Below are 25,367 nucleotides of genomic sequence, written 5' to 3'. Positions count from 1 at the left end.
CTATATTCAGTCCCTGCGAGGACTTGTATTTCTAGTTTAGCCCCTGCGTGGGCAAGTCGTTTCTGTTAAAGTCCCGTTTAGGGCATTTATGTACTCTTTTTATTTAAATTATGGAATGTGTTAAATTTAAAATTTCAGTTTTCATAATATGAATGAAAATAATATATGAAATAAAATAAAGTATCATTCCTTTTAAGATAAATCTGCCATTATATATTAAATAAATCTTAATGGCAAAGCCTAGTCCATATGTCATATTAAGACAAGGGCCATGATGGTAGTTTCTTATTAAGATTCAAATTCTTGTTAACATATGAAAACATGTTAACACTCCTGGCAAGATGTGATTCGATAAAATCACATAAGTCATCCTTATATTGGACCCTTCCAATTCCTTATTATTTAAAACATCCAGTAGTGATGTAATACCTGCGGGCCATATTCATTGTCATATAAGACAAAAGTCAGTAGTAGTCTATGACTCCCTGTCAAGAAAGGTAATGAACTGCGTTCAAACCTTAATGCTTTGATTCTATAAAATCATAGCTTGAAATTTAAAAGTTTGTCCTTGTGACCTGGCCTTTTGTGCCATTATAAAATGTTAATAAATTATGACTAAGAATAATTATAATGAAAATCCTGAATGTATATGCTTAACAAATTAACTAATATGGTTTATAAATACCATGGTTAATAAATCATCAAGGATGATAATAGTGTTGTAGACCTCTGAATAAATCATTATCATTTACCTTTGTAGCAATCAAGCTTCATGGCTGGGTCAGACGAAGTCAACAGTCACCCAAGGGAGAATCGTGATATTTCCAGAGTTAATGTAGCAGGAGCGGAATTGCAGGCATTAATAGATAATGCTGTTACACGAACTCTGGATAGACAGTTCAATGAATCTAGTGGTACCCATGTCAGGACTCAGTCTGTACCACACTCAAAGCCACCCTCAAGAACTCATACCGTTCACAAGAGTGATTCTCATCACTCATCAAATCAGAGGAGTGTTCCATCTAGGAAAGTTGTGCTAAATCAAGAACCACGTGATAAGGGTTGTTCCTATAAGTATTTCGTCTCCTGCAAACCCAGGGATTTCACTGGGGAAAAAGGAGCCATTGACTGCATGACGTGGCTAGACGAGATGGATACCGTGGTTGATATCAGTGGTTGAGCTGATAGAGATGTTATGAAGTTTATATCTCAGTCGTTTAAAGGAGAAGCACTAGCTTGGTGGAGGTCTCTAATCCAAGCTACTTGAAAGATCCTGTTGTACAATCTGTCTTGGGATCAGTTTGTCGCTTTGATCAAGGAGAATTACTGTCCTCAACATGAAGTTGAGAAGATCGAGACCGATTTCCTGACATTGGTTATGAAGAATTTGGACTGTCAGGCGTATTTAACAAGCTTTAATACCATGTCTCGATTGGTTCCTTACTTAGTGACGCCGGAACTAAAACGGATAGCCCGTTTCATTGGGGGTTTAGCCTTGGAGATCAAGGCCAGTGTGAAGGCATCTCGACCTGCTACTTTTGTAGGATCGGTTTCGCGACCTGAATGAGTCGTTCGGAAGAGCTCTCGTACGTTTCAGAGGCGGAAACTAAGAAACGCACTAGAAAACAGCTTGAACTACACTTTAAACCTCTTGTATATTCAATTAACAGTGTTTACAATGAGAGGAAATACCAGCAGCACTTTGGTATTACTTGGCCTGACCGTTACAAATGAACTAAATATGACAGCTATTTATAGAACAAGACTCATCGTTTGAAACTTTTCAAACGGACATACATTTCAAACGAAGACCTTCAAACGGCCATGCTATTCAAACGACAACTACCACTCAAACGGTTGAACCTTCAAATAGTCAACATCTTCTTTAACTAATGTATCTCATTGGACCATCACATGGTTGCTTCTCATTGGACCTCCAAGCATTTATCCATCATATAATTGGGCCTCCAAATGGTCCAATAACATCAAACGGCTACATTTAACTAACAAATCCAATGTTTCTTGTCATTTTGTCTCATGTTGCAATGATGATGACTTATGATGATGTCATCTATTATGATGTCATCATCAATAAAGATGACATCACGCTTGATCAGATCCGCAACGAACCCGAGACTCAATATTAAGACAAAGACGACAAATGACTGCACCAACAGACTCCCCCTCAGATGTTGACGAGTCTTAAGTGTCGAGTCTTCAATAACTTCAGTCTTTATCAGTCTAAACGCTCTTCTGAAGTATCTCACAGTGTAAGCATCCTCAAGTCTTTCTCTTCTCTTATCATCATTATCTACAGACTCCCCATGAACAATCTATACTTGGATGTCTTCAGACTCCCCCTTTCGATATGTTGGGATCGCAGCCTGGCTTGTTGAAATCACACAATCTTCAGGTATCGGAACCTGGTTCTCTATCACTTCGAAACCTGCACATCCTCTACCCAAAAATAAATTTTCTGATGATAACTTGTAAAAACAATCTCACCAGCTAATGAACCACTTGCAGGAATAATACAATCAAAGAATGATTTTACAATGTTAATCTTTGATAAACCACTTGAAGATATATTTTAGTTTTTCAAAACAACACACTCTCCCAAACCATCTGTTCATCATGTTTAGCACTCGGAATTTTGAAAATTAGCTCTCCAACACCAGTTGTCGAAAATCTTTTTTATTTTTGTTCAAAATTTATGCTAAAACACACTAAAAATCTTTTTGGATTTTAATGTAATGAAATGAAATGCAGAGAAAACAAAATATTTATAAACAATATTTTTGTGAGTTTGTGTAAAAGGATCATATCAGTTTTGTGACAAATCACTAACACCATTAAGCTTTAAAAATACTCAGTTCTAAACAATTTACCTAGATTGTCAGTATATTGGTCCACTTTAAATTTTCACACAAATTTCAATCGATTCGAGATACGATATTAGTGTTTTAGAAACTTAAACTTAATTGTGTATCACTCCACTCGAATATACTCCTGTATCCAGATCCCAATATTCAGTCTTACAGGTGAGTATACCACAGATGATATCTGTAAAGGGGTTATGTGCGAGGGCCGTGAGAGCTCAGGTCGATACTTCCGTATACGCAGAAAGATGACGGCTTCGACTTTAGGTGGGTCCCCTTTAGAGGATCTTTTAGTTACAACAGCAGCGACTATCAATTTTATTGTTTCATCAGCTTGCTGAGGGCGATGCTATGTTTCAAGCATTTTGCAGAAAGCATTATCCGGGGACTAGGTCAGTACTTCCATACAGCAGAAGTCCCGGGATAATACCCCAGATATCACTGAGTATAAAGACCTAGTATCTCAGAATACGGGACCTTTCAAACAAGATTTCGGGGGTTACCCATATATTCAAGAATAGTTACCCACGAATCAAGCAAGTTTGAATTAGGTTTATATCTCGTTTCAATTTACTAAATGTGCAAAAACCTACTGACACATCCGCAGTAAGATTGTTTATCACTTTTAAACTTTCCAATTCTTTAGCATGTTGTGATAGTCCACTGATGTACTATCATTTCCTCTTTTTCACAACAAAACTCATTTTTGATTTTATCATGTTTTTGACTTTTTCAAATTTTCTAATGTTTTTGGATTTTCTGAAATTTTCTACTCCCCCTAAAATGCAAACACATTAACGAAAATATGAAAACAAACTGTACAAAAACATGACAACCGATATCAAATCACCTCAATTCGCCATTCACTTGGCATAAACAATCAGAACTCCCCCTATCAACAAACTATTTTCCCATTTAGATTTCAAAACACTTAAGTTTGTTTTAATCAAAATGGTTTTTCCGGAAAATAAGTTTGATTGATTTTACCACTTGTAGATTTATCAAACAAATGTTCGGGGATGTGGTTCATCATCTTGTCTTCCAAGCAGATGTAGGAAAATACAAGTACAAATTAATGTCCTTGATTTACCATTTGCAGTTCAGAAACCTCTGTACCACTTGTAAGAAATACACAAACAAACCTTTTTACCGTTTGCATGATTGACGTTGCCGAATAAAACTCAAGAAAGATGCCGATTCATGCTCCACGCTTACCAACCTGGGAGCTCCGGCAAGTCCTGAGACTTACTGTTCATAATATGTACCATCCCAGTCACAAACCAGGGATGGTTCAACCTTTTCTTTCTTTGTTTTCTTCTCATAAAATTCTTTAACCCCTTTGACTTTTCGATCAATCATCTTGCCAAAAATATGTTTTACCTTGGGGTTAAAGGCCTTCTCAGCATCAAATTCCTGTTTATCATTATAAAATTGATTAGAAATTTCAACTTTACCAATTTTCTTTTTATAGTTTTCAGCCCGGAGTGATGGAAACTCCTCATCATTCACAATCGGAACTGAATTTTCATTTTTTTCTTCAGCTTCACATTTTGAAACAACTTGTGGCTCAACTGACTTTGTGGAATCAGTTTCATCGCCAGAAGATAGCTCCTCTGATTTCGATCCATCAGAATCATCGCTAGAACTTTTACCAACTTTCTTAGCAACCCATTTCTGGTTATCAGATTTAGCTCTCTTCTTGTAAAACTTGTTCGAACTCTCACCAATTTCAAATATAGAATCTTGAAACAATTTTGTTCTATCAATTGGTGATTCGAATTCAAGCACTTTCTCTTTGACTTTACGAAATACTCCCTGTTTTGATTGTTTTGCATTAGAACAATCTTTTGCAATATGTCCAATAGTGTTGCATCTGAAACAGGTTCTTGTATCTCTCTTCTGTTCATTTTGCTTCTTTGCAAGGAACTCACTATTTGATTCCCTCCAGAAACTTGTCTTTTCTTCTTCATCAGTGGACGTACCTGAAACAAATGACATTTTGGATTTAAAATCACGAACATATTTTTCATTTTTCTGTTTTTCTGTAGGAGTAAAACCTAAACCTTTCTTTTTGAAATTACCGTTATGGTTTGATTTCTTTTGGAAACCTGAACCAGAACTGTAATTCTTTTTCTTGTTTAATCTTTGTTGTACTCTTGAGGTGTAATATCTTGGTTTTTCATTAAGACATAAGCCTTTTATTTCAGAAATATTAATTTCTGTGAGTTTGAAAACCTTGTTTATCAATTCAGTTTTGACACCTCTTATTGGAAATTCCTCATCAGAATATAATTTGTCAGAATCATTCAAAGTGTATGCAACTTTAAACAACCCATCATTCAAATTAAATTTTGATAACAGGAATTCTTTGTCATAGACTATTTTTCCCTGTTTTTCTGTTTGACCCGGAGTGCTTGACTCAGACTTTGACTCTGACGCGGACTCCGACTTTGACTCCTCTATCTCATCGTTTTCTAACACATGATCCATGACTTTCTTCATTAATTGAGACTGTTGATCAGTGTCAGACGATGTAAACACAACATCAATACTATCTGGTAGATTGACTGACGACTCTGACTCCCACTGTAAATTTGTTGCCTTTTTGACTCTTTCATCGTTTGGGTATTGTAGGATCGGATTCCGACCCGAACGAGTCGTTCAGAGGCTTTCTCCTTGGTTTCAGGTGCGGAATAACAAGAAACTAAGGTAGAAACAGCAGGCAAATCACTTTAACTACTTGTTTATTGATTTGACACTGATTACACTTCAAATCTCGCACCGGCAGCACTTCGGCACGATTTCTACACCATCTATTTATTTCTGGACCTCTCCAAGGGTATTTATACAATTTCTGGTCCACCCCAACGTCACGTCCGAATAAGTGGACCAGACCTTAAGTTCTGGACCTCTCCAACGGCATGTCCGTATAAGCGGTCCAGAACATTGCCGTATAAGCGGTCCAGCCTCTAAAACACATAAACTCTCTAATTTTCTCGTAAATCACGCCCTAATCTATACAATACAATGTAAGACTCGATCTAAGACGAAATCAACAGATGTCGTGCACCAACAGGTATCTTGGCAAATATCCATTTTCCAGTGGGGGTGGACATTTGTTATAACTGACACCTTGCTTCTTACCAGATGACGTCGTGTCCTTTTTCTTGTCATTCTTTTTCTTATCAGCAATCTTTTCATCAGCACTTTTTCCAGCTTTTTTCTCTTCAGTTACCTCATCATCTTCCCATACCTTCATACTTTCAACTGTCGGATAAATCCTGTCAATAACATAGGAAGTACATGAGTAACTTTTTAACAAACGATTAACTCTTTCAGTTTCAATTCTTTGAAGCTCAAGCTTTTGTTCCAAAGCAGCACATTTTTCAATGTAATTGTTTACAACTTTCTGCTTTGTCATGAACGCTCCCTGAAGTGTCTTCATCGCTGTAGCTTGTTCTTCACTCGTTTGGTTGTATTGATTCATCATTTTGTTCAGCACATCATAAGACTCCTTCAAACTGTTCAAGTTGTAAATCAAAGTGCTGTTCTGCTTCTTTACAGCTTCACAGTTTTCACACTTCACTGGAATCTTTTTCGCATCAACTTCTTCATCAACTTTGAATTTTGGAACTTCTTTCACCTTTTGTCTTCTTACCACCAGAACCTCTTCATCATCACTGCTCACCGGTGTCTTGATCTTTTTCTTTTTCTTCTTGACCTTTTCATCTTCACTATCACTTTCAGCAAGCAGTTTCATATCTTCTTTATATTTTCTTGCCCAATATTCCGTATCATCATCACTATCATCTACAACCTTTGCCGTAAAAGCAGTGTAAGCTGTAGTTTGATCAGGAATATAATCATCCCAGGTAAAATTTGCCCAGCTAAAACCCTCTGGTAATCTCTCATCATCTTGATCAATTATCAAAGCACTACCATCCCTTCTTTTTCCATACAATCTATCACTATTACCCACACAAGCTCTTTTTTCAGAATCTTCAATCACATCTCTTCCATGTGCAGTTTGAGCTTGATGTTTATGTTGTTGAGATGATTGTTGACCAACTTGGTGATAGATGGCTTTACGATAGTAATCATTGTTGTTGTTGAACGGATTTTGAGCTCCACTTGCTTCACGGTTAGTGCACTCCCTCTTGAAGTGTCCTTTTTCCCTGCACCGAAAACAAGTGACTTTAGATTTGTCAAAATCTAAAGTAGAAACATTTGCATCACGAAGATCATCTCTCCCCGTGATTTGTTTGAATTTCTCAGCTCTCCATAACACACTAGCCAGACACCACTTTATGTCCATCAGCTCCATCTCTTCAGCATCTATCTGGTCGTAATCTTCTTTGGTTAACATTGGATTCCCGATACGACCTGCAACAAAACAAGTGTAAGATTCCAAAACCATTCCTAATAAAGACATTTGGTTTTTGGCAACTTCCCCAGAATAATCTTGATCATTTTCAAGATTCAACACAATGTTACACTGTAATTTTCTCCCGTTTTTAGTTGCAGAAATGTTTGGATCAAAAGATGAAAATGATGTGAAACTGGTTTTGCTGTTGGACCCAGATGATGGACTTCCAGATGAATTCTTGGCACTGTAGGCAGTCTCAACCTTTGGAGATAGATTTGAAGATTTCTTCTCATTTACCCCTGCCTTATAATATAACCCGATGTCCTGTTCACCATCGAAATCTTTCATTCTGATAACTTTCCGTTGTTCCATTTCTTGAGCCTCTATCTTTTCAATGAACTTACTGAGCGTCAGATTACTAAAACCTTTCTTGTTTCTGAGCATCATCAAATATGTGCCCCAAGTCTCATATGGCAACGCATCAGCAAGTTTCTCGATCAACTCATCAGTACTCTTTTCAATACTCAATCTTTTCATGTTAGCAAGCAAGTTACAATATCGTTCAATAATCTCTCGTGTACTTTCATTCTTTAACCCTCGGAAAAGATCAAATTCTTTCTTTAGAAGAGACTTCTTGCTTTTAACCATCTCTTCACTTCCTCAAAACTTTGAACATAATGCTTTCCAAATCGAATATGACGTTCCATTGTGTTGTAAAAGCACCATAATATCTTCTTTCACTGCTTGTTGAAGAAGACTTAGCATCATTTTCTCATCTTTATACTTCTTCCTAGCATCAGCAGTAAGATCTTTTATCGGAACAGGCTCTTCATCATCATTCAAAGGTCGAACATACTTTGTCTCGACGCATTCCCAAGCATCAAGATAGTTAGCTTGCACCCAATTCTCAAATCGACCTTCCCAACCTTTAAATTCTTCGATGTTCATTAGTTTGGGAGGCTTTTGCATCGTCCCTGTTTCGTTTTCCAACATCGTGTTCTGTGTAATACTCATCGGTGTAACTGGAGTAGCGAATGCGTTGTAGAAATCCTCATCCATTTTTCCGAATTTTAAATGAGCTGTATTACCTTGTAAGAATACCTGACAAACAAACAAACAATCAGTTTAAAGATTTATCAATTAACAGAATAAAACTGATACTTGAACTGATGAATATTCCGAGCGGACTAAAAGTTGACACACTGTACAGACAACTATGATCCGGATCAAATTCGAATGACCTGACCCAAGCAAACTTTGAATTAATTTTTGTGACCTTTTCCAATGACCTGGTTCACGAAGACACGAACTTGACCCTTTCAAATCACTTCGCAAACTGAAACTTGTATCAAACGACCTGATGACCGGTATCTAAAAGGGCTGTCACTTAGTGGGCTTCAAATTGTCTGAACAAACTAAAAGCTGATTGGGCCTCACACTTAGTGGGCTGACACTTAAATGTGTCACATCAACCGACAACCATTCTTTCAACACTTGAATCTTTCAAACCTCTATAATTGGACCGATCAATTCACATTCACCGACAAACATTCACATGGTTCAATGAACATTAATATTCGGTTTAAATGTTTTTTTTATATATGCAGCCGCCCAAACCATTAACTGTTAACACTATGGTATTATTGGACCTCCAATATGAAATCAGTTAGACTGGTGGCCGACAACATTAATTCCAACATGTGACCTGATTCTTGTTTCAAATGTTCAAAATATTTCAAACGGTGAACAACTTTTATGTGATAACCTTTCAAACGGTGATCATATTTCAAACGGTCAGGTTATCTTTCAAACTGACAAGATTAATTTTCAAACGGACACGATATATTTCAAACGATATGATCATGCTTCAAACGATAAGTTCAAACGGTTATGCATTTTCAAACGATAGGACATGCTTCAAACGATAGATTCATTTTTCAAACGACAGGAAGCATTATTCAAACGATAGGAAGTTGATTTCAAACGGAAAGGCAATGCTTCGTTCAAACGGACACCAATTTTCAATCAATTTTCACCACTTTTACTTCGATTTTTGACCTGAAATTCTCAAGGCTTATTAAAACACCATTATGCACATATTGTGAGAGTTTCAGCCGATTTCAACCGTTAAAACTTGTAATTTTCGAAAAAGAAAGATGTAGAAGGAGAAAATGCAGCTGAATTGTATAGAACTCTTCCTCCTGAGCTCTGATACCAATTGTAGGATCGGTTTCGCGACTTGAATGAGTCGTTCGGAAGAGCTCTCGTACGTTTCAGAGGCGGAAACTAAGAAACGCACTAGAAAACAGCTTGAACTACACTTTAAACCTCTTGTATATTCAATTAACAGTGTTTACAATGAGAGGAAATACCGGCAGCACTTCGGTATTACTTGGCCTGACCGTTACAAATGAACTAGATATGACAGCTATTTATAGAACAAGACTCATCGTTTGAAACTTTTCAAACGGACATACATTTCAAACGAAGACCTTCAAACGGCCATGCTATTCAAACGACAACTACCACTCAAACGGTTGAACCTTCAAATAGTCAACATCTTCTTTAACTAATGTATCTCATTGGACCATCACATGGTTGCTTCTCATTGGACCTCCAAGCATTTATCCATCATATAATTGGGCCTCCAAATGGTCCAATAACATCAAACGGCTACATTTAACTAACAAATCCAATGTTTCTTGTCGTTTTGTCTCATGTTGCAATGATGATGACTTATGATGATGTCATCATCAATAAAGATGACATCATGCTTGATCAGATCCACAACGAACCCGAGACTCAATATTAAGACGAAGACGACAGATGACTGCACCAACAACTTTTAGGTCAGTAGCTGATTTATCTTTACCCTTACTCTGGATGCAGTCAGGCTGAGATCGCTTAAGAACTCTGAAGAAGGATAGAGGAAACGTGAGGATGATAACTCACGACGTTCAGACAAGAAGCGTAAGGGGAACACAGACCACAAGAAGAATTCCGGGTCTAACAAGGGTAACCAACAAATGGATGAGAAGCCTAAGTGCAAAACCTGCCAAAAGCGTCATTTTGGAAAATGCAGGTTTGAATCAAAGTCTCAGTCAAAGCCGATTGCATGTGGGACACGCAAATCCAAGGAGCATAAGACGTTAGACTGCAAGAAGATAAAGGACGCGACGTGCTACAACTGCAATGAGAAGGGGTATATTAAAACAAACTGCCCAAAATACGCCAAGAAACCTGAGGAAGGCAAGAAGACCAATGCTAGGGTCTTTCAGATGAATGCACAGGAAGCGATCCAGAACGACAACGTGATAACAGGTACCTTCCTTATCAATGATATTTATGCTAGGGTATTATTTGATTCGGGTGCAGATAAGTCATTTGTTGATGATAAGTTTTGTAAGTTATTAAATCTGCCTGTTAGAACCCTAAGCATAAAATATGAAGTAGAATTGGCCGATGGTACCATAGAAACTGCTTCAACCGTGTTAGATGGATGTTTCATATCCATTAGGAACCACTCTTTCCGTTATCCTTGTTTCCTTTAAAGCTAGCTGGTTTCGACATAGTAATAGGCATGGATTAGTTATCTCATAACCAAGCCCAGATTGTTTGTGACAAGAAACAAGTGGCGATCAAGACTCCGTATGGTGAGCAACTTACCATACAAGGTGATACTCAGTATGGGTTGCCTAAGCAAGTGTCTGTGCTTAAGGCGTCAAGGTGTATAAAGAAGGGTTGTGTCATTTACATGGCACAAGTGACTATTGATGAGCCGAAACCCAAGATTGAAGACATCCCTGTCATTTCCGAATATCCAGAGGTATTCCCTGAAGAACTACCTAGTTTGCCACCAGATAGACAAGTGGAGTTTAGAATCGACATTATTCCTGGAGCAGCACCTGTTGCTAGAGCACCTTACAGGTTGGCACCGACAGAGATGAAAGAGTTAAGGACTCAACTGGATGATTTGTTGGCAAAAGGATTTATTAGACCTAGCTCATCTCCTTGGGGAGCACCAATTCTATTTGTAAAGAAGAAGGATGGATCGATGCGCCTATGCATTGATTATCGCGAACTTAACAAGGTCACAATCAAGAATAGATATCCATTGCCCAGGATCGACGATCCGTTCGATCAATTACAAGGGGCGAGTCACTTCTCCAAGATCGATTTGAGGTCAGGCTACCATCAACTGAAGGTTAGAGATGAAGATGTGCACAAAACTGCATTTAGGACTCGTTATGGTCACTACGAGTTCCTACTGATGCCCTTTGGGCTCACTAATGCACTAGTAGCATTCATGGACCTCATGAACCGCGTATGCAAGCCCTACTTGGAAAAGTTTGTCATCTTCTTCATTGATGACATTCTTATTTGTAGGATCGCGTTCGGCCCTGTTTGAGTCGATCAGAGAAATTCCTATCCAAATCAAGAGGCGGAAACTAATGATTTGGTGCTATTCTAGCTGGATTCACTTTAATCTTGCTGTATTATTGATCAATTGCACGAATACAAGTTCCAACAGCACTTCGACAGCACTTCGTGGCTTGTCGGAAGATAAACACCGTAAACTATGTGTGTTATGGTTCGCTATAAGGACCACTATATATAGACAAGTTGGGTTCGCTTATACGTACATGCACGTATAAGCGGACCTATAACATGACACATGAGCGGACCTAACATCTTGACTCATAAGCGAACTTGATCAAGACCATGACACAAAAGCGGACCTAGGTATGTATACATGAGCGGACCTATTACAATCTAGTATTTCTAGGTTTTCGTGTCATGTCTGATCTATCCAATACTAAGACTCGATGAAAGACGTAGTCGACAGACGTAAGTGCACCAACAAACTCCCCCTCAGATGTTGACGGATTCTTCGAGTCTTCATAAATGCCAATCTACAATCTTTATCCGTCTTCAATCTTCCTTTGAAATATCTGTCATTTCAAGAATCCTCGTTCTCTTTCTTCATCATCAACAAACTCCTCTCTCTCGAATGTTGACACGGTGTCTTCAGACCCCCCTCTCAAATAGCTAGGATCGTAGTCTGGAACTCAATTTTCACAGGTTCTTAGATCGTAACCTGACACTTCAGCACAGAATCATCACCTGGCTCAAATCCTGTAAAATCTCTACCCAACCATAAGTTTCTATTAAAAGATTAAGCCTTCAAACTTTTTAGAAACTTGTACCAGAAACTATATTAATGTTTTTACATTCAGGATCTTTTACTGGCTCTTATCAAATAAATTTACCAACTTCACACATACTCTCCCAAACCAGTTCTTCAAGTTTAGCACTTTGAATTTCGAAAATTAGCATCTCAACACCAGTTGTCGAAACTCTTTTTGACTTTTTCAAAATTTATGCTAAAACACACCAAAAATCTTTTTGGATTTTCTGAATGAAACATATCACTAACACCGTTAATCTAGATTACATATTAAGTTCTAAACAATTTACCTAGATTGTCAGTATGTTTGTCCACTGAAATTTTCACACAGACTTCAATTGATTCGAGATACGATATTAATGTTTTAGAAACTAAAACTTAATTGTGTATCACTCCAGTTGAATATACTCCCGTATCCAGATCCCAATATTCAGTCTTACAGGTGAGTATACCACAGTTGATATCTGTAAAGGGGTAATGTGCGAGGGCCATGAGAGCTCAGGTCGATACTTCCGTATACGCAGAGAGATGACGACTTTGACTTTTGGTGGGTCCCCTTTAGAGGATCTTTTATTACAACAGCAAAGATTATCAATTTTATTGTTTAATCAGATTGCTGAGGGCGAGCTTATGTTTCAAAGCTTTTTGCAGAAAGTATTATTCGGGGACTAGGTCAGTATTTCCATACAGTAGAAGTCCCGGAATAATACCCCAGATATCACTGAGTATAAAGACCTAGTATCTCAGAATACGGGACCTTTCAAACAAGATTTCGGGGGTTACCCATATATTCAAGAATAGTTACCCACGAATTAAGCAAGTTTGAATTTAGGTTTATATCTCGTTTCAATTTACTAAATATGCGAAAACCTACTGACACATCCGCAGTAAGATTGTTTATCACTTTTAGCTTTACAATTCTTTAGCGTGCTGTGATAGTCCACTGATGTACTATCATTTCCTCTTTTATGCAACAAAACTCATTTTTCAGTTTTATCATGTTTTTGGCTTTTTCTAATTTTCTGATGTTTTTGGATTTTCTAAAATTTTACTCCCCTAAAATTCAAATACATCTAATGAAAATAGAAAACAAACTGTACAGAACATGACAACTGATATTGAATTGCTTCAATTCTCCATCCGTTTGGCTTAAACAATCAGAACTCCCCCTCACAACAAACTATTTTCCCATAATGATTTCAAAACACTCAAGTTTGTTTTAATCAGAATGGTTTTTCCGGAAAATAAGTTTTATTGATTTTACCACTTGTAAAATTGGGGATTAAATCATCACATTGTTTGCCAAGTTTATGAATGACAGTTAACTCAAGTTCAATTTAATGACCTTGATTTAACCACTTGTAAGATCAACCTAGTTCAAATTCTGAACCACTTATAACAATCATAAACATACAACTCAAACCTGTTTTTCAACCAATTACCATCTGTTGGTTGAATTCTCAAGGTGTCGATTCCTACTCCTCGCTTACAAACCTGGGAGTTCTGGCAAGTCCTGCAAAACCTCAAACACAGATTTAGAAGGATGCCGATTCATGATCCACGATACCATCTTGGGATCTCCGGCAAGTCAGGTTTTTATTCTTTGAAAAATATATCCACCCAAGCCTGACCTTCCTTGGGTGTAACAACATCTTCTTTATCTTTACTTTCAACAGGCTTGTAAATACGTCCTTTGGAAGCATAAAAATCTTTGATACTTTTGGCCTTACCATTGACCATTTGTCCAAAGATACGTTTCACATTTCCGTTGAAAGTTTTCTCAACATCAAATTTCTTCTTGTCAGAATAAAATTGATTTGAAATTTCAACTTTTCCAACTTTCTTCATAAAATTTTCAGCACGTAAAGGTGGAAAATTTTCATCGTTCATAGTTGGAACTTTCTTTTCAACCTTTTTCTCAACATGTGGCTCCTCTGATTTTATGGAATCAGATTCATCACCAGAACTATTACCTGAACCTTTCACAACCCATTTTTGATTTGGCACATTATCTTTTCTTCTTGGAGCACTCTTTGAACATTCTCCTTTCTCAAAAGTTGAATTTTCAAAGCCAGTAAACTTCCGGGTTGACAGTTCAGTCTTCTCAACAATCTTCTCTTTCATTTTACCAGAGATTTCCTGTTTTGGCTTGAATGCCTTCGGACAATCCTTCGCCACATGACCAGCAATCTTGCATTGAAAACAGGTTCTTTTTTCAATCTTCTTCGGAACTTCATTCTTCTTCAGTTCTTCTTGCTTCTTGGCAAGGAATTCTTGATTCGTTTGCTTTCTGAATGATTGTTCTTTCTCAGCCTCTGATGTTTTCCCTGAAACAAACATAGTTTTTGGTTTATACATTTTTTCATTTTTATAATTTTTCGGTGGAACAAAACCAAGACCCTTCTTTTTGAAATTACGATTATGGTTTGGTTTCTTTTGGAAACTATAACCACAATTGTAACCCATTTTCTTGTTGATTCTCTGTTGATCTCTTGAAGTGTATGATTTAGGTTTTCCATTAAGATTTAAATCTTTTATTTCAGAAATATTAATTTCTGTGATTTTGAAAACCTTTTGAATCATATCAAATCTGACACTTCTTATTGGAAAACTCTCATCAGAATATAATTTGTCAGAACCTTTCAAAGTATATGCCACTTTGACCGATTCATCATTCAAATTAGATTTTGAAAGTAAAAACTCTTTATCATAAACCCGTTTGTCCTTTTTATTTGTCGGCTTTGACGAATCAGACACAGACTTTGACTCTGGTTTGGACTCCGGATTTGACTCCTCACTGTCATCTTTATCCAACACTTGATCGACCACACTTTTTATCAACTTTGACTCATGATCAGTGTCAGATGACGTGTACGTAACATGAATACTTTCTGGTAAGTTATCCGACGACCCAGACTCCCATTGCAAATTGATTGCTTTATCGACTCTTTCGGAATTTGGATTTCGAGGTAAAAATCCATTTTCGATCGGGGGCGGACATCTATTGTAGACCACACTTGATTTCTTACCAGAAGTCTTCACATTTGCTTCATCTTTTGTCACAGATTTCTCTTCTTCGGATGTCTTCACTTCTTCAAACGTCTTCAGATTTTCCACAACTGGATAAATCCTGTCAACAACAAAAGAAGAACATGAGTAGCTATCTAATAACTTTTTAACTTTCTCAGTTTCTATCTTTTGCGTGGCTAACTCCAACTCGAGATCAGCACATTTCTTGATATGAAAATTCGCATCATCAAGCTGTCTAAGATACGCTATTTTCAATGTATTCATAGCCACAGCTTGTTCACCACTCGAATCTATATACTTGTTGATTTCTCTGTTCATTGTATCATACGATTCTTTCAACTTGTGAATATTGTGCAACAACTCATTGTTCTGCTTAATAAGCGAATCACAGTTCATGCACTTTTCTGGAACTTTAACTTGTTCTGCTTCAATCTTCACTTCAAATTCAGGAACCTTTTTGACGGTCCTGTTCGGTTGCAGAAACTCAGCTCTTCTCTTTTTCTCAGCTTTAGCTTCAGCTTTTAATCTCTCTTCCTCTTCTTCAAGCTTTCTTCGTCTTGCTTCAGCAGCTTCCATGACCTTTCCTGTTTCGTTCTGCACATTTCAAATCATAAGCATTAGCAAAGAAAGCAGTTGAAGTAATTTTGGACATCTCTTTGGCCATAAGATCTTTATCTGGGCAAAAATCATCCCAATTGAAGCCTTCAGCCAATTTTTCATCATCTTGTTCTGCTAGACACACTTTGCTGTTTGTTGGAAGATACTTATCCCATGTAAAATTTTCATATTTGCCTAGACATGCTCTTTTTGAACCATCAATCACATCTCTTCCGTGAGCAGTTTGTGCCTGATGCTGTGCTAGTGGTGTGACTTGGTGATAAATCGCCTTTTTGTGATAATCGTTGTTACCAAAAGGATTTTGGGCTCCGGTAGCTTCACGATTTTTGCACTCCCTCTTGAAATGTCCCTTTTCCCTGCAACGAAAACACGTAACTTTAGATTTATCAAAGCCTAAAGTTGAAACATTTGCATCACGGAAATCATCTCTTCCCGTAATTTGTTTAAACTTTTCAGCTCGTCTCAGCACGCTAGCCATACACCATTTAATGTCCATCAATTCCATTCCTCAGCATCAATTTGATCGTAATCCTCTTTCGTGAGCATTGGATTACCGATCTTTCCGGCCACAAAACTACTATAAGATTCCAACACCATTCCCAACAAAGACATTTGATTCTTAGCAACTTCTTCAGAATAATCTTGATCACTTTCAAGATTTAATACAATGTTACATTGAAGTCTTTTTCCGTTCTTTGTTGCAGAAATGTTTGGATCGAATGATGAAAATCTTGTGCTGCTAGATCCCTGGGATGACTTCTTTTCAGGAGAATCTTTAACACTGAAAGCAGTTTCAATTTTCGGAGAATGATTTGTCCTTACAGGAACACCACCTTTGTAATACAAGCTGATGTCTTGTTCTCCATCATAATTCTTCATCCTGGCTATCTTCCTCTGCTCCATCTCTTGAGCTTCCAGGTGCTTGATGAAATCTCCCAGTGTCATATTCTTGTAATCTTTTCGATTGGATCTCAGCATCATCAAGAATGTTCCCCATGTTTCATGTGGAAGCGCATCTGCAAGTTTTTCAATCAATTCATCAGTATCATTCTTAACTCCAAGTTTTGACATATTTCTCACCAAGTTACAATATCTATCAATTATCTGCTTGGTACTTTCATTTTTCAATCCCCGAAATAAGTCAAATTCTTTCTTCATGAGAGACATCTTATTCTTGAGCATATCATCACTTCCCGTAAACTTTGCTTCCAATTCTGTCCAAATTGAATATGTAGTTCCATCATGTTGAAGCAGTATCAAGATATCTTCTTTTATCGCTTGCTGAAGCAGACTCACCATCAATTTCTCATCTCGATATTTCTTTTTGTCTTCAGTACTCATCTCTCTAAGTGTTAACGGAGCACCATTTGCAACGTTGTTTTTTGTGGGCCTAACATATTGTTCCTCAGTGTGTTCCCACGCATCAAGATGATAAGCCTCGACCCAATTTCCAAAATGTTCAGACCACACATTATAATCATTAATATCCATGAGTTTAGGTGGTTTCTGAGACGTTCCGGTTTCATTTTCAATCAAAGCACTTTGAGTCATTGAAATCGGGGTTGCAAAAGCGTTATAGAATTCAGTGTCCATTGTTCAATTTGTTCAAAGTTCACAAAAATCCAAGCTTAGGCAAAATTGATCACAAAAGCGGAACCACTAAAGTGTTCACACGAGCGAATCTTCAATGTCACAAAAGTGGATCTTCACTTGTTACAATAAGCGGACCAGATAGACTGACCAGATGAGCGGACCAATGAGTTGGCCAGATAAGCGGACCAGTCGAGCGAACCAATGAGCGGATCAAATAAGCAAACCTGGTCGAGCGAACCTATCAGGTGATTTGGAACGAAGCTTTCGAGCGAACCTGTCAATTGAAGCGGATCTGTCTGATAAATTCAAGCGAACCTACTCAATTGATGTTGTTGGAGCGGATCTGATATGTAATTTGGAGCGAACCCCTTAAAGCGAACCTATCAATTTTTGGAGCGGACCTAACTGGTAGCTTGGAGCGAACCTTCCAAAAATGACCTTTGGAGCGAATCTAATCTGTAATTTGGAGCGAACCAGTCAAGCTGATGTCACCTTTTGCACAAATCCGAACAAGCGAACCCCTAAAAATCTTACTTTCTAGGTTGATTTTAGATCTGAAAAGTTCAAGGGTTTACTAGTTCATGATTCCGAGTGCTGTGTGTGATTTTGAGCCAGTTTAACCGTGAAAATTTTGAAAATATGAAGAAAGTGTAGAAAAATAGATGAAATCGAGCTAAAATGGCAAGAACTCCTCCTCCTGAGCTCTGATACCACTTGTAGGATCGCGTTCGGCCCTGTTTGAGTCGATCAGAGAAATTCCTATCCAAATCAAGAGGCGGAAACTAATGATTTGGTGCTATTCTAGCTGGATTCACTTTAATCTTGCTGTATTATTGATCAATTGCACAAATACAAGTTCCAACAGCACTTCGACAGCACTTCGTGGCTTGTCGGAAGAAAACACCGTAAACTATGTGTGTTATGGTTCACTCTAATGACCACTATATATAGACAAGTTGGGTTCGCTTATACATACATGCACGTATAAGCGGACCTATAACATGACACATGAGCGGACCTTACATCTTGACTCATAAGCGAACCTGATCAAGACCATGACACAAAAGCGGACCTAGGTATGTATACATGAGCGGACCTATTACAATCTAGTATTTCTAGGTTTTCGTGTCATGTCTGATCTATCCAATACTAAGACTCGATGAAAGACGTAGTCGACATACGTAAGTGCACCAACATTATTTATTCAAAGAATCAAGCTGACCATGAGAAGCACCTTCGTTGTATTCTTAAACTTCTTCAGCAGTAGAAACTCTATGCCAAGTTTTCAAAATACGAGTTTTGGCTTCGCGAAGTCCAATTTCTTGGACATGTGGTTAGCGAGCGTGGTATCCAGGTGGATCCGCTAAGATTGAAACTATCATGAACTGGCAAGAGCCAAAGACGCCCACATAAATTCGTAGTTTCTTGGGTTTAGCAGGATACTATAGGCGATTTATTGAAAACTTCTCAAGGATTGCAGCACCCCTAACCTCATTAACTCGTAAGAATATCAAGTTTGATTGGGGACCTAAGCAGCAAGAATCCTTTGACATTCTCAAGCAAAAGTTGAGCAACGCACCTGTGTTAACATTGCCTGATGGAATAGAGGAATTTGTAGTATATTGCGATGCATCACACACTGGTATGGGGTGTGTGCTCATGCAGAAGGGCAAGGTCATTGCCTATGCTTCCCGACAACTAAAGGTGCACGAGAAGAATTACACCACCCACGATTTGGAGTTGGGTGCCGTTGTGTTCGCACTCAAACGTGGAGGCATTATTTGTATGGTACCAAGTGTGTGATCTATTCTGATCACAAGAGCCTTCAACATCTGTTTAATCAGAAGGACTTAAACATGAGACAGCGTCGATGGATGGAGACTTTAAATGACTATGATTGTGAAATCCGATACCATCCAGGCAAGGCGAATGTAGTCGCCGATGCCTTAAGTAGGAATGAAAGGGTTAAGCCCATAAGAACAATGCCAAGAGCATTGAATTAAAGAACAGTTTGAATGAAAGACTGTTAGCCGCGCAAAAGGAAGCTGTATTAGAAGCTAACTATCCAAATGAAAAACTAGGAGTCACTGCAGAACAATTATCATGTGGCAAGGATGGAATCCGAAGATTGAATGGACAGATATGGGTTCCAATCTATGGAGGACTTAGGGAAGTGATCCTTCAGGAAGCCATAGTTCCAAGTATTCTGTTCATCCTGGCTGTGACAAAATGTACCAGGATTTGAAGGCAAATTATTGGTGGATTGGCTTGAAGAAGTCTATAGCCACTTATGTGGCCAAATGTCTGACATGTGCTCAAGTTAAGGCAGAACATCAGAAGCTTTCAGGTTTGCTACAACAGCCTGAACTTCCCACCTGGAAATGGGAAATGATGACTATGGATTTTATCACCAAGTTACCAAAGACAAAGCGAGGAAATGATACTATTTGGGTCACAGTTGACAGGTTGACTAAGTCAGCCCACTTCCTACCTATTAAGGAAACAACTCAGATAAATTAGCTCAACTATACGTGGACGGGATTGTATCTCTCCACGGAGTGCCAGTGTCTTTTATCTCTGATAGGGATACGAGATACACGTCTCATTTTGGAAAAGATTTCAACAATCCCTAGGCACTCGATTAAACTTCAGCACTGCCTATCATCCTCAGACGGATGGTCAAAGTGAGCATACAATTTAAACGCTGGAGGATATGTTAAGGGCTTGTGTCATTGATCTAGGTGTAAGTTGGGATGATCATCTTCCACTGATCGAGTTTTCGTACAATAATAGCTATCATTCAAGTATTCAAGCTGCACCTTTCGAAGCCTTGTATGGAAGAAAGTGCAGAACGCCCGTTTGTTGGGCAGAAGTTGGAGATGTCCAACTAACAGGACCTGATATAGTCCTGGAGACGACAGATAAGATCGTACAGATAAGAATTCCAGATTTGACCTTTAAAGCTTATGTGAAATTACCAAAATGCCCATTCGGTGCATAGTTTGGTTATAAATAATAAATTTCACATATATGCAATACCCTACTGATATAACTTATTAAATTAAGTATTTTTACTGATTGTATCAGACCTGAACCTCAGATTAATAAATAAACTCTTTTATAACCTTTAAAATGACCAAAATACCCCTACGGGGCTAAATTTGAGTTTAAATTCGTTTTGGGCATAATGGAAGATATCCTACTGATATCACAACATATTTAAGGCATATTAACTTAGGAAACTTGTATATGACTCTTATGGTTACCCGTTATGCATTTTCGCGTTCTGTACGGTTTATGTAACTAGTTTGCATAAATTGACGGAAACGGGTCAAACCTTATCATTTTTATCTCAAAATCCAGAATGTGTTTAGTTTACCCATATTATACAAGTCATTAAACTTGTCGGGTCTAAACCACATTCTAATCCGGTCTTCGCTTAATCTTGCGTTTTGAACCGTATATCTTCCTTTAAAACTAACCGGTCTAAGTTTAGGCTTAATTAAGACCCGTTAGGAATCTAATAGGTTATTAAAACCTTTGTTCCAGATTTAGGAGCCCAGTAAAAGCTACATGTACTTGCTTGATTGTATACGGCTGGGATAAATTGTATAAATTTGCTCAGGTAAATACTTTTAACTTATTTTCCGTTATACGGGCTTGGGATACGGTATTATAATAATGCCGCTTGGTCGGGTGTGTAGTTATTTAAATCGGATTGTGATTAATATATTTACATAACCCGTTTTAATCTGTTTTGTTTGGTATATGGCCTTTGGGGGGTTAATGACCATGTCCCGGATATCATTGGCATCATTCATTGAAATGGCCATGACTTAAGCACGGGGTGTAGGCATACACCTGACAGTTGCATATGTATAAGCGGTAATCCACAATAAGGAATTCTCCTTGTGGGCATTATACCAGTGGTGTGTCAGTTAATCTTGTCCGACTCTTCTAACCGGCCCTGACGGACGGCAAACATGTAAAAACTGTATACAAGATTATTTTTAAAATAATTGTCCCAAGTTCTAAAAGATATTTTATGCCATGTGCATTCAAATCAATTTTCTTAAATGTTTTCAAAATGAGTGAGTTAATTGTATTCACCAGTGTAAACTGACGTATTTTCCAAAAAGGCTAAGTGCAGGTACTAGACGGAATAGGCTGGCCACCCTAGCATCAATAAAGAGTCTTGCAAGCTTAGATGTTATAAATCTGTTGAACAATGTTCCTTTTATCTTTGATCCGCCTGTGGATCTTTTACAACCATTTTTGTAATACTTGATATTACTTTTCATTTGGTTTGTGATGTATTTATCTTTTGCTTCCGCTGTGCATTTAAATTGTGTTATTTGACTATCATGATATCAACTACGTCACGATACTCCCCACCGGGACCACCGACAATACGTGGAAATATCGGGGTGTGACAAAAAATCTACACTCGGGGGGGGGGGGATTAGCCGCTCATGGTTGATGAATTAAGCACACCGGATGAGAAGCACGCTAATCGATACATCACACCTTGATCTTGAATCTTAAAGGAGATGGATGAAGGATTATGGTTAGGGTTTGGAGGAATGTGAAGGTGGGATGAGTGGTGTTATGATCAATAATGATGGATTGGATGTTATAGGATGATTGTAAAGGATGATGATGATTAGTAATAGTTTCGATTTGAGAGAGATCAAGAAAAAGGCTCTAGGAACTAAACTGATTGAGTGTTTTGAAATTGGTAACTCATTGATAATCCATCCGTATCTCGGTCAAACAGGTCAACAAACAAATTTCTGCGTCAGAGATACAGATGTCGCGTCGGCAACGCGGTGTCCCAGCGTCGACGACCCATGTATTGGTTCCGATGGTCTGTGTTTCTGTCTACGTGTTATTCCAGACGACGCGTTACATCAGCGATGTGTTTTCCAGTTTTTTCTCTGGTTTTCTTCGTTTTGCGTGGCCGAATGGTCCTAGCTTCATCGCGATGCTCCGTAAAGTCCCCAAAATGCCCTTTAAACTCCGATAGACCTGCAAAACACAAAACACAAATCACATCAAAGTAGGCCATTCGAAACTCAAATTCATGTGAAAACACACACTTTAATTCGATTAAACAAACCATGTCTCACATCCCCACACTTGTAACGCCCCGCGCCCCTAAACTTTAGGATTTTGGCAAGATTGGTCCCTAAACTTTGCCTATTGTTAGTTTTAGTCCCTAATCTATGAAATATGGATACTTTTGATGCTTTCAGTCTTAAATACTATGATACTTGATCCTTGATACTTGAATCTTGATTCTTGATACTTAATACTATGAGATTTGACACTTAAAGCTAGATACTTGATACTTGGATTCTTGATACTTGATGCTTGGGAAACTAGACTCTTGACTCTTGATACTTATTTGGTGCTTGACTCTTGAGACTCGTGCAACTTGATTCTTGGTTGAACGAGAGACTTGAGTCTTGTCACTGGCAGAATCTATGAAACTTGGAAACTTTTGGTGTTTATGATGTAATCTAGTTATGTGATACTTTTACCAAATAATACGCAATGCAACGCTTAATCTAACTCGCAAAACGAATCAAAGACGGGAGCACGGAAGGGATGGGATTGACCAAGTGGCAATCCGATCGGATGACCATTCGATCGGATAGCCATCCGATCGGATGACCACCCGATCGGATGGCCACTCGATCGACCCGCCATCCGATCCTTGCACACCTCCCTAGTCTCTCTCCCACACTATAAATAGGCCTGTCACATCAGTCCTTCACTGATATGACAGCCTCACTCGACCCAGACACACGCACACCACATTTCTTCGATTTCTCGGCGATTTCGGTACGTTTTACACTAGAATCTTGTACTTTCTTGATCTACACAACATTCTCTATGTGATTCTCCTTTGAAATCACACTTTTCACGGTGGAATCCCTTAGATCTGAGTTCTTGAGGAGGATGTCATCATGGTGGTTGTACAAACTACTATATGATGTCATTCCTGGTAAGATCTAGCTCAGATTCGAGGAATCCCATGTGTTTTTCACCAAATCTAAGCTAGATCTAGAATTTTTCATAATAAAACTTGAGTTATCTTCATCTTTTCTTCAGCCTTTCACTTGAAACGGTGGAATCCGGGTCCAAATGGACTATAGACTGGATGGATAGTCTGAAGTTGGTTTGGAAACGGGTTGTTGCCGGAAAATATGGTCGGAATACGGATTCCGACATAGGCTCGTTATGAACAGACGACTGGTCGGACAGGGGTGATTCCCATCTGATCAGAACGGCTGTATGATGATGAGTTTACCGTTGTCTCAATACATACCGTGCCATCATCGTTACACCAGAAACTTAGAAACTTTACAAAGTTATAAACGGGACAAAGACCACTCGATCCGGTGACACTTGTCTCAGAATCTTTCAACACTTAGAAACTTTTTCAGAAACTTGAAACTTGGAACCCTGATCGAGTGGCAATCCGATCGGATAGCCATCCGATCGAACAGCCATCCGATCAAGGCAACCAAGACACCTAACAACACTTGATACTTGGAACGAGTGGCAATCCGATCGGATAGCCATCCGATCGGACAGCCACCCGTCCCACTCACACATTAGTTACCCGATCGAGTGGCAATCCATCCGATCGGACAACCATCCGATCCAGTGACTGATCCGACACTTTGTGCAATCTCGTTACTCTGCCTGACTCTTATCTGTTGTAATCTAATCAGGCTAATTCTAAAATGCTCCCTTTGATCCAATAACAGTCTTAACTGTTAAGCAATCACTGTGAGTATACTCGATCCCTTTGTTTTAAACTTTGGGATGTAACATGTATTCCATAAACTACGAAACTTGATACTTTTGAATCTAAACTCTATCCTATGTGTACGTGAAACTTGTGATTCTTGATTCTTGATTCTTTGTGCTATGTGACGTTTAATCCAGAGTGTGTAGTTCCGCCTTAACAATAGTAGCGCTATAGGAAATGCACCTCCCCAATATTCTCGCGGGTATTGTTAGGAGGATTCTAGTTTACCTTGAGTCTTGGGTAAACACTAAAGCATCGGGATACTTGGGCTATCACTGGTTGGATTGCTAAACTAGCACGGCTGAAACTATTTTTATACTTACATTGTGGATATGAGTTGTTTTAATCTATTATGCTATATACTCAAACTTGTATACTCGCCGGTACATTTTTTTACTGACTCTATTTAATACATGTTGCATGCTGATAGGATGTTGTGAATCAAGAACTTGCTAGGATGCTGCTTAGAAACACATCTTAGTGAAAGTTTGAAACTTTGAAACTATTTTGGATGACTGTATTTGAGAATTTGAATGTTTGATGCTTTTAGACAATTTGTATGGAATCTTGATTAATATCTTTTGAAACTTTTAGTGTTATGGAATCTCATGAGCAATCTGAACGCTTAGTGCTCGCACCCCGATGTTTCCACCATCGGTTGGGGTGTGACAACACTTGTCTTTTGCTTGCACTCAAGCAAATTTGTTTTCACTTCCACATGGGTCGAACAAACAGACACACTTCCCATTCTCAAAAATTCGATCTAAGGTCTATTGTCACACCCAGTTCACAATTTTCACATTTCAAAAGTAATTCAACGGTTTGACTGATTTCACAAGTTTAACACATAAGGTGATTACCCAAGATCAA

This window comes from Helianthus annuus, chromosome 8 (assembly GCF_002127325.2).
Source record: "Helianthus annuus cultivar XRQ/B chromosome 8, HanXRQr2.0-SUNRISE, whole genome shotgun sequence".
In the NCBI taxonomy this organism is placed as follows: domain Eukaryota; kingdom Viridiplantae; phylum Streptophyta; class Magnoliopsida; order Asterales; family Asteraceae; genus Helianthus; species Helianthus annuus.
Note: the sequence above shows the minus strand (reverse complement) of the source record.